This window comes from Arachis ipaensis, chromosome B10 (assembly GCF_059453495.1).
Source record: "Arachis ipaensis isolate K30076 ecotype BB chromosome B10, ASM5945349v1, whole genome shotgun sequence".
NCBI classification, from domain to species: domain Eukaryota; kingdom Viridiplantae; phylum Streptophyta; class Magnoliopsida; order Fabales; family Fabaceae; genus Arachis; species Arachis ipaensis.
In genome coordinates, this window is record NC_142435.1 from 91,166,429 (window position 1) to 91,174,858 (window position 8,430).

General features: G+C 37.6%; 1 non-coding gene across 1 annotated transcript; it reads left to right on the forward strand.

The window, feature by feature from the left end:
* The first annotated feature begins 512 nt into the window (after window positions 1-512).
* On the forward strand, window positions 513-620 carry LOC148580840 (small nucleolar RNA R71). The gene has a single exon (XR_015896675.1). It is a non-coding gene; the product is annotated as a small nucleolar RNA R71 (small nucleolar RNA).
* The last annotated feature ends 7,810 nt before the right edge of the window (window positions 621-8,430 follow it).

Sequence of the window (8,430 nt, forward strand, 5' to 3'; positions counted from 1 at the left end):
GCTTGCTATTGCTAAACCTGTTTCTTCCACCATTATTAAAGCCTTGTTGAGGCTTTTGATCCTTCCATGAGAAATTTGGATGATTTCTCCATGTTGAGTTATAGGTGTTTCCATAAGGTTCACCTAAGTAATTCACCTCTGCTATTGCAGGGTTCTCAGGATCATAAGCTTCTTTTTCATAAGAAGCCTCTTGAGTACTGTTGGATGCAGCTTGCATTCCATGCAGACTCTGAGAGATCATATTGACTTGCTGAGTCAATATTTTATTCTGAGCCAATATGGCATTCAGAGTATCAACTTCAAGAACTCCCTTCTTCATAGGCGTCCCATTACTCACAGGATTCCTTTCAGAAATGTACATGAACTGGTTATTAGCAACCATGTCAATGAGTTCTTGAGCTTCTGCAGGCGTTTTCTTCAGGTGAATGGATCCACCTGCAGAAGTGTCCAATGACATCTTTGATAGCTCAGATAAAACCATCATAGAATATATCCAGGATGGTCCATTCTGAAAGCATGTCAGAAGGACACTTTTTGGTCAACTGTTTGTATCTTTCCCAAGCTTCATAGAGGAATTCACCTTCTTTCTGTCTGAAGGTTTGAACATAAGCTCTAAGCTTGCTCAGCTTTTGAGGAGGAAAGTACTTGGCTAAGAAAGCCGTGACCAGCTTATCCCAAGAGTTCAGGCTGTCTTTGGGTTGAGAATCCAACCATAATCTAGCTCTGTCTCTTACAGCAAAAGGGAAAAGCATGAGCCTGTAGACTTCAGGATCTACTCCATTAGTCTTAACAGTATCACATATCTGCAAGAATTCAGTTAAGAACTGAAAAGGATCTTCAGATGGAAGTCCATGAAACTTGCAGTTCTGCTGCATCAGAGAAACTAATTGAGGTTTCAGCTCAAATTTGTTTGCTCCAATGGCAGGAATGGAGATGCTTCTTCCATGTAAATTGGAATTAGGTGCAATAAAGTCACCAAGCATCCTCCTTGCATTATTATTATTTTCGGCTGCCATCTCCTCTTCTTGTTTGAAAATTCCTAACAGGTGCTTACTGGTTAGTTGTAATTCAGAGTCCTTTCAGGTTCTGGATCTGCTTCAACAAGAATATTCTTGTCCTTGCTCCTGCTCATATGACAAAGAAGAAGGCACAGAAAAATAATAATAATAGAGATCCTTTTTTTTTTTTTGAATGAGGGAGAGATGTTAGTAGATGAATAAATAAAAAAAAAATAGAAGGAGATGAGAGAGAAGAGAATTTTCGAAAATAATTTTTGAAAAAGAGTTAGTGATTTTCGAAAATTAAGATTTAAAAATTAAAATAATTAATAAATTAAAAAGAAATTTTGAAAAAGGGGGAAGATATTTTCGAAAAATGAGAGAGAGAGAATTAGTTAGGTAGTTTTGAAAAAGTTAAGGAACAAACAAAAAGTTAGTTAGTTAGTTGAAACAAATTTTGAAAAGATAAGAAGTTAGGAAGTTAGAAAAGATATTTTGAGAAGATATTTTTTGAAAAAGATAAGATAAGTAGATATTTTTGAAAAGATATGATAGAAATTAGTTTTTGAAAAAGATTTGATTTTTAAAATCACAATTAATGACTTGATTCACAAGAAATCACAAGATATGATTCTAGAACTTAAAGTTTGAATCTTTCTTAACAAGTAAGTAACAAACTTGAAATTTTTGAATCAAAACATTAATTGATTAGTTATTTTCGAAAATTTTATATAAAAATAAGAAAAAGATTTTTGAAAAATATTTTTGAAATTTTCGAAAATAACTAAGAATTTTGAAAAAGATTTGATTTTTGAAAAAGATTTTGAAAACGATAAGATTTTCAAATTGAAAATTTGATTTGACTCATAAGAAACAATTTGATTTTAAAAACTTTTGAAAAAGTCAACTCAAATTTTCGAATTTGATGAGAGAAAAAGGGAAAGATATTTTTTTTTTAATTTTTGAAATTTTTATGAAAAACATGAAAATTATGCAATGCATGAAATTTTTAGATCAAAACAATGAATGCATGCAAGAATGCTATGAATGTCAAGATGAACACCAAGAACACCATGAATGTCAAGATGAACATCATAGACACAATTTTGAAAAAATTTTAATGCAAAGAAAACATGCAAGACACCAAACTTAGAATTCTTTAATGCTTACGCACTAAGAATTCAAGAATGCATATGATAAACATGAAAAGACACAAAACAAAAAATCATCAAGATCAAACAAGAAGCCTTACCAAGAACAACTTGAAGATCATGAAGAACACTATGAATGCATGATATTTTCGAAAAAATGCAAGATGCATATGCAATTGACACCAAACTTATGATATGACTCAAGACTCAAACAAGAGCACAAAAATATTTTTGATTTTTATGATTTTCTAAATTTTTTTGGATTTTTATTTTATATTTTTCGAAAATTTATATGAAAAAGAAAAAATAAGGATTCCAAAATTTTCAACATGAATTCCAGGAGTCTTATGCTCTAAAGCTCCAATCAAAGGGTCAGGCATGGCTTAATAGCCAGCCAAGCTTTAGTATGTAACTCAGACATGACATGCCTGACATTCCTTACATTCAACAGCCAATTGGCTAAGAAAGATAAAGAAGCTTTTCTCTTGAGTATAAGGATTGAGACATGGCTTTACAGCCAGCCAGGCTTCAACATGCTTCATGAAACACTAGAATTCATTCTTAAAAATTCTGAAGCCATAGAATAATTTATTTTTGAAAACTTTTTTTTTTTCGAAAACAAAGGAGAAAATTTTGAAAGATTTTTGAAAATAAAACAAAAAGAAAATTACCTAATCTGAGCAACAAGATGAACCGTCAGTTGTCCAAACTCGAACAATCCCCGGCAACGGCGCCAAAAACTTGGTGCTGTTGCCGGATCAAAAGGGAATCTGGCACTGATGTTACCGGACCAAAAGCTTGCCGAAAACTCAAACAATCCCCGGCAACGGCGCCAAAAACTTGGTGCACGAAATTGTGATCTCTGGTAATGGCTTCTTAGGCCAGATACTCTGATCTAGTTTTACAGTCTGTCACAACTTCGATACAACTAACCAGCAAGTGCACTGGGTCGTCCAAGTAATACCTTACGTGAGTAAGGGTCGAATCCCACGGAGATTGTTGGTATGAAGCAAGCTATGGTCACCTTGTAGATCTCAGTCAGGCGGATATAAAATAATTATGTGGTTTTCGAATATTATATAATAAAATAGGGATAGAGATACTTATGTAAATCATTGGTAGGAATTTCAGATAAGCGAATGGAGATGCTTTTCGTTCCTCTGAACCTCTGCTTTCCTGCTATCTTCATCCAATCAGTCTTACTCCTTTCCATGGCTGGCTTTATGCAAGGGCATCACCGTTGTCAGTGGCTACATCCCCTCCTCTCAGTGAATAATATGCTCACGCACCCTGTCACGGCACGGCTATTCATCTGTCGGTTCCCGATCATGCTGGAATAGGATTCACCCTCCTTTTGCGTCTGTCACTAACGCCCAGCATTCGCGAGTTTGAAGCTCGTCACAGTCATTCAATCATTGAATCCTACTCGGAATACCACAGACAAGGTTTAGACTTTCCGGATTCTCTTGAATGCCGCCATCATTCTAGCTTACGCCACGAAGATTCCGGTTAAGAGATCTAAGAGATATTCATTCTAGCTTATTTCATGTAGAACGGAAGTGTTTGTCAGGCACGTGTTCATAGCGGAGATGGTGATGAGCGTCACACATAATCATCACCTTCATCACGTTCTTGGGTGCGAATGGATATCTTAGAAGCGAAATAAGATGAATTGAATAGAAAACAGTAGTACTTGCATTAATCTTTGAGGAACAGCAGAGCTCCACACCTTAATCTATGGAGTGTAGAAACTCTACCATTGAAAATACATAAGTGGAGGTCCAGGCATGGCCGAGATGGCCAGCCCCCTAAAACGTGATCAAAGGATCATAAGGTAATCCAAAGATGCCTAATACAATTGTAAGAGGTCCTATTTATAATAAACTAGCTACTAGGGTTTACATGAGTAAGTATTTGATGTATAAATCCACTTCCGGGGCCCACTTGGTGTGTGTTTGGGCTGAGCTTAAGTGTTGCACGTGCAGAGGCCAATTGTGGAGTTAAACGCCAGTTTTTGTGCCAGTTTGGGCGTTCAACTCTGGTTTTGGATCCTTTTCTGGCGCTGGATGCCAGATTTGGGTAGAAAGCTGGCGTTGAACGCCAGTTTACGTCGTCAATTCTTGGCCAAAGTATGGACTATTATATATTTCTGGAAAGCCCTGGATATCTACTTTCCAACGCAATTGGAAGCGCGCAATTTCGAGTTCTGTAGCTCCAGAAAATCCACTTTGAGTGCAGGGAGGTCAGAATCCAACAGCATCAGCAGTCCTTTTTCAACCTCTGAATCTGATTTCTGCTCAAGTCCCTCAATTTCAGCCAGAAAATACCTGAAATCACAGAAAAACACACAAACTCATAGTAAAGTCCAGAAATGTGAATTTAACACAAAATCTATTAAAAACATCCCTAAAAGTAACTAGATCCTACTAAAAACATACTAAAAACAATGTCAAAAAGCGTATAAATTATCCGCTCATCAACAATCTTTTATATGAAAGGACTATTTTTGGTTTAGAAACTATACTTGCAACGAGATTTCAATTGTGAATTCTAAACCACACAAAAGTCCTCTCATCAAAATGGCACCGTTGCTGGGGAATTGCAATGGTGTTGTGTTTTTGGTTATTGTATATATGTGAATATTGTGAATATGTTTGTCTTTTGCCTCCTTGTTAGTTCTTGCTAGTTTTAGGATTTAATTTCCTTTCTTCTTATTTGATTTTGTTTTCATTTTCTCTTGCTATCATGAATTCTCACTTTGGCTATGAGTTTGGTTCTAATTGTGTTGTAGGAAATGTGAACTTCAATGATGATACTCATTTTGGATGGAACCAACAAATTTGGAAGGAGCCTCAAGGAATTGATCACTCCTATTGGCAACAACCTCCAGTTGCGTATAGGTATAATTTCCATCCTAATGCATGTCAATTCAATGGCTATGGTGACTCTTTTTGTGATAATCAACTACCACCATCATATGCCTATGACTCTTATCCTCAACATGAACCTCAACCATTCTCACAAGCCTCTTATTACCAAACACCTTCCTATGATCCATATCCATCATATAACCAATCACCCATACCATATTCTTATGACCATTATGAGCAAGAACCTTTAGAACCACCACAACCATATCAAGATTACTACCATGAACCACCTCAATGCACACCATCTCCATACCCTTACCAAGAAGAACCACCTTCCTACTATAAACCCTCTCTCCAAAATAATGAACCCTCCTATCCACCCCAAATCCCAATAGATGACTCTCTCACATTGCTACTTCAAGGACAAGCGGATATACAAAGGAACACCCTAGAGTTTGTGACTAACTTGACCAAGGTAGTGCATACCTTAGCCTACCAATTCTTGAACACTCAAGGTGCTTCCATAGCTGCATATGGAGAATCAATTGAAGAGCATAGCATGAAGGAGAGATTGAAAACTCTGGTGGGGGATGAGGGATGCCATTTTGTATTGGAGCAACTAGAGAAAGCCATGATTGTTGAAGAAAAGGAAGAAGTGGTTGAAGATTTAGGAGATGTTGAAAGTCCAAGGGAATGTAGCATCATGGAGCACTCTTCCAAGAAGCTTAATATTGATGTTGAGGAGGGTGCGCAACCTCCAAGGCATATCATCGTTGGAGACTTGGAAGAGGCTTATCAAGAGATAGATTCAATCATGGATGAATTTCTCTCTACAATGGAATCCTCTCCCATTGGACATGAAGTTGAAATTATAAAAGAATGTGCATAACCTTCCATACCCTTGGTGAGCAATGAGAAAGAGAGTGAATCGGAAGAGAGCCACCAAAAGGAAAAAGTTGGCATAGTGTATATCGAAATTGAAGAATATGAAGAGGTTAATCAAGAGATGAATTCATTCATCAATGAATTCCTATCCAAAATTGAATCATCTCCCATTGGGCAAGATGAAGTTCTTGAAGACAACACCAAGCCAAGTGATAAAAAGGGAAAGGTTGAAATTGAGGGAGCTTGCAAAGAGGTGGAAACAACTAAAGAAGAGCCTAAAGAAGTAGACCTCACATTGTCTAAGTGTGGGGAGGTCTCCCTCCCCAAATTACCATCCAACACAACATTCAAGTGGGTAAAATTCTCATCCCTAAGCTTTTCTTTCTCACTTGAATATGGGTTAATTGAAAATGATGGTCAACTTAGAGCACTTTGTGGAATTAAAAGTAAAAGGGAGTTGTGTAGTAGTTGGAGGTTTGGAATTAGGCTCATGAAGGTCAAAACATCAAAGTATAGGGACTATGATTGGATGAATGCTACTTTACATGGGTCTAAGAAGAAGATTTGGTGCGCTAAAGAGAATTCTACTTGTCATACCTGTCAACCAACCGAACGGGAAATACATGGAAGTCAACTTGAAGACCGGTGCGAAAATAAGATATGGGATCCCGGATCGAAGCATGAAGACCAACCAAGGGAGTTCATACCTTGGGTAGAACTCCACCCGAACTTGGTGAAGACGGTTGGAATTTCTATCAACGATTTGAGGCACAATGATCCTTGGAGATTCAAGGATGAGTACAAGCATAAGCCACCATGACAAGAGCTTCCCAAAGGTCCAACTTAAGGACTTAAACTAAAAGTGCTAGGTGGGAGACACCCCACCATGGTAAACTCTTTCCACTCTCTTGTAGACTTGCTTAATAAATTATTTGAGTTACTATTGTAGGTAGTTCTCTTTCCATATAATTGTTTTAATAAATTGGCTGTTAGTTACTTGTGATGCAAGTTTCCTTGTTTATTTTTTTGAAAAACCTTCAACAACCAAATAGAATTTTATAATTTTGCATATGTAGTTGATTTTGGAGTTATAAGTAGTGTTAGGGAGATTTTAGGCTATTTTTAGTATTTAAAAAAAAAAGTGTCAAGGACACGTACGCACGCTGTGCGCATGCGCGTCAATACGTATATACAGGCCCATACTCTTTCCAAAGAGTTGGGCCAATCTCATGCAAAAGCTGGGCCAATTGCACAACTGTGCATACGCGTGCGCGCACTGCGCGCATACGCGTCGATATCCATATTTTCTATATGCGCGCGCCCGCGCACATGCCGCGTGCACACCGATTTGCCAAAATCATTTCCAGGCCAAGGACCCGAGACTTGTGCCAGTTCTGGGCTAGCTTTGAGCCTTTAGCCTAACTCACCTCGCGTGGACGCACATTGTACGCATCCGCGCCCATACCTCCACAACTCATCTACGCGTACGCGCACCTGGCGCGTATGCACCCTTTGGCAAATCTACGCATCGGCGCGCACGCGTACATGACGCGTCCGCGCCGGTAAAAAAAATGAGTTTTTTTTCTCATCTTCCATTTTCTTTTCTCCATTGCATTCGTATACTTCTCTCCTTTGCATTTTTATTTTATTTTTATAGCCTGTTTTTACTTTATTTTTTTCGAGTTTCCTATTTTAATAATGGTGTTTAATTCTCTTATTCAATTGGTGAGACTTTCTTGCATTATTTTGGTGCCTCTTGACTTGTTTGATATTGTTGGGTGATGAAACTTTTAAATCAATGCTTAATCTTTTATGACTCTTGTGTCATTGTGCATTTATATGACCTAATATTGTTTTTCATGACCCACTTCTTCTTATTTGAACTTGATGTGCCATATGCTCTTCATGCTTCGATTTTACTCTTGCATCAAGTATTAGTTAATATGCCATTAGCTTATATTGTTTTCTCACTTACATGCGTAGCTAACGTATAGTGAGAACCTTACTCTTATTTGGCATTAGCCCCGGCCTACGTTCTACTTGTTTTGATATCTTTGTTGTAGGCCTAATTGTCGTTCTTCTTTCCTCCCCTTTTAGGTTGGCCACTAAGAAGGGAGAAATGAATAGCTTTAAATGGGGCAACAAACAAGTCATCCGCACAATCTTTTGACGGAACTCATCAATTGTAGCAACCCGTCCACATTGCTCTACTTTGCATGCACTGAGGACGGTGCAATCTTCAAGTGTAGGGAGGTCGTCTGACCGATCTCCGTGGGTAACAATTTTCTTGTCCAACACCAATTCTTAGTTTTCTTTGTTAGATTAGTTATTGCATTGCATGATAGGTTGCATGTTAGTTAGAATTTGTACATATTTTTACCATTTCTTTCCTATTAGGACTACTTGGTTAGGTTGATGATTTCTTTTCCAAGAAAATTGTTTTAGGGCAACCTACCAATCTTGAAATTTTTTGTTGAACTTGCTTGAAAGAATATATCTTGGAACATGGTTTTTGAGCTAAGAACA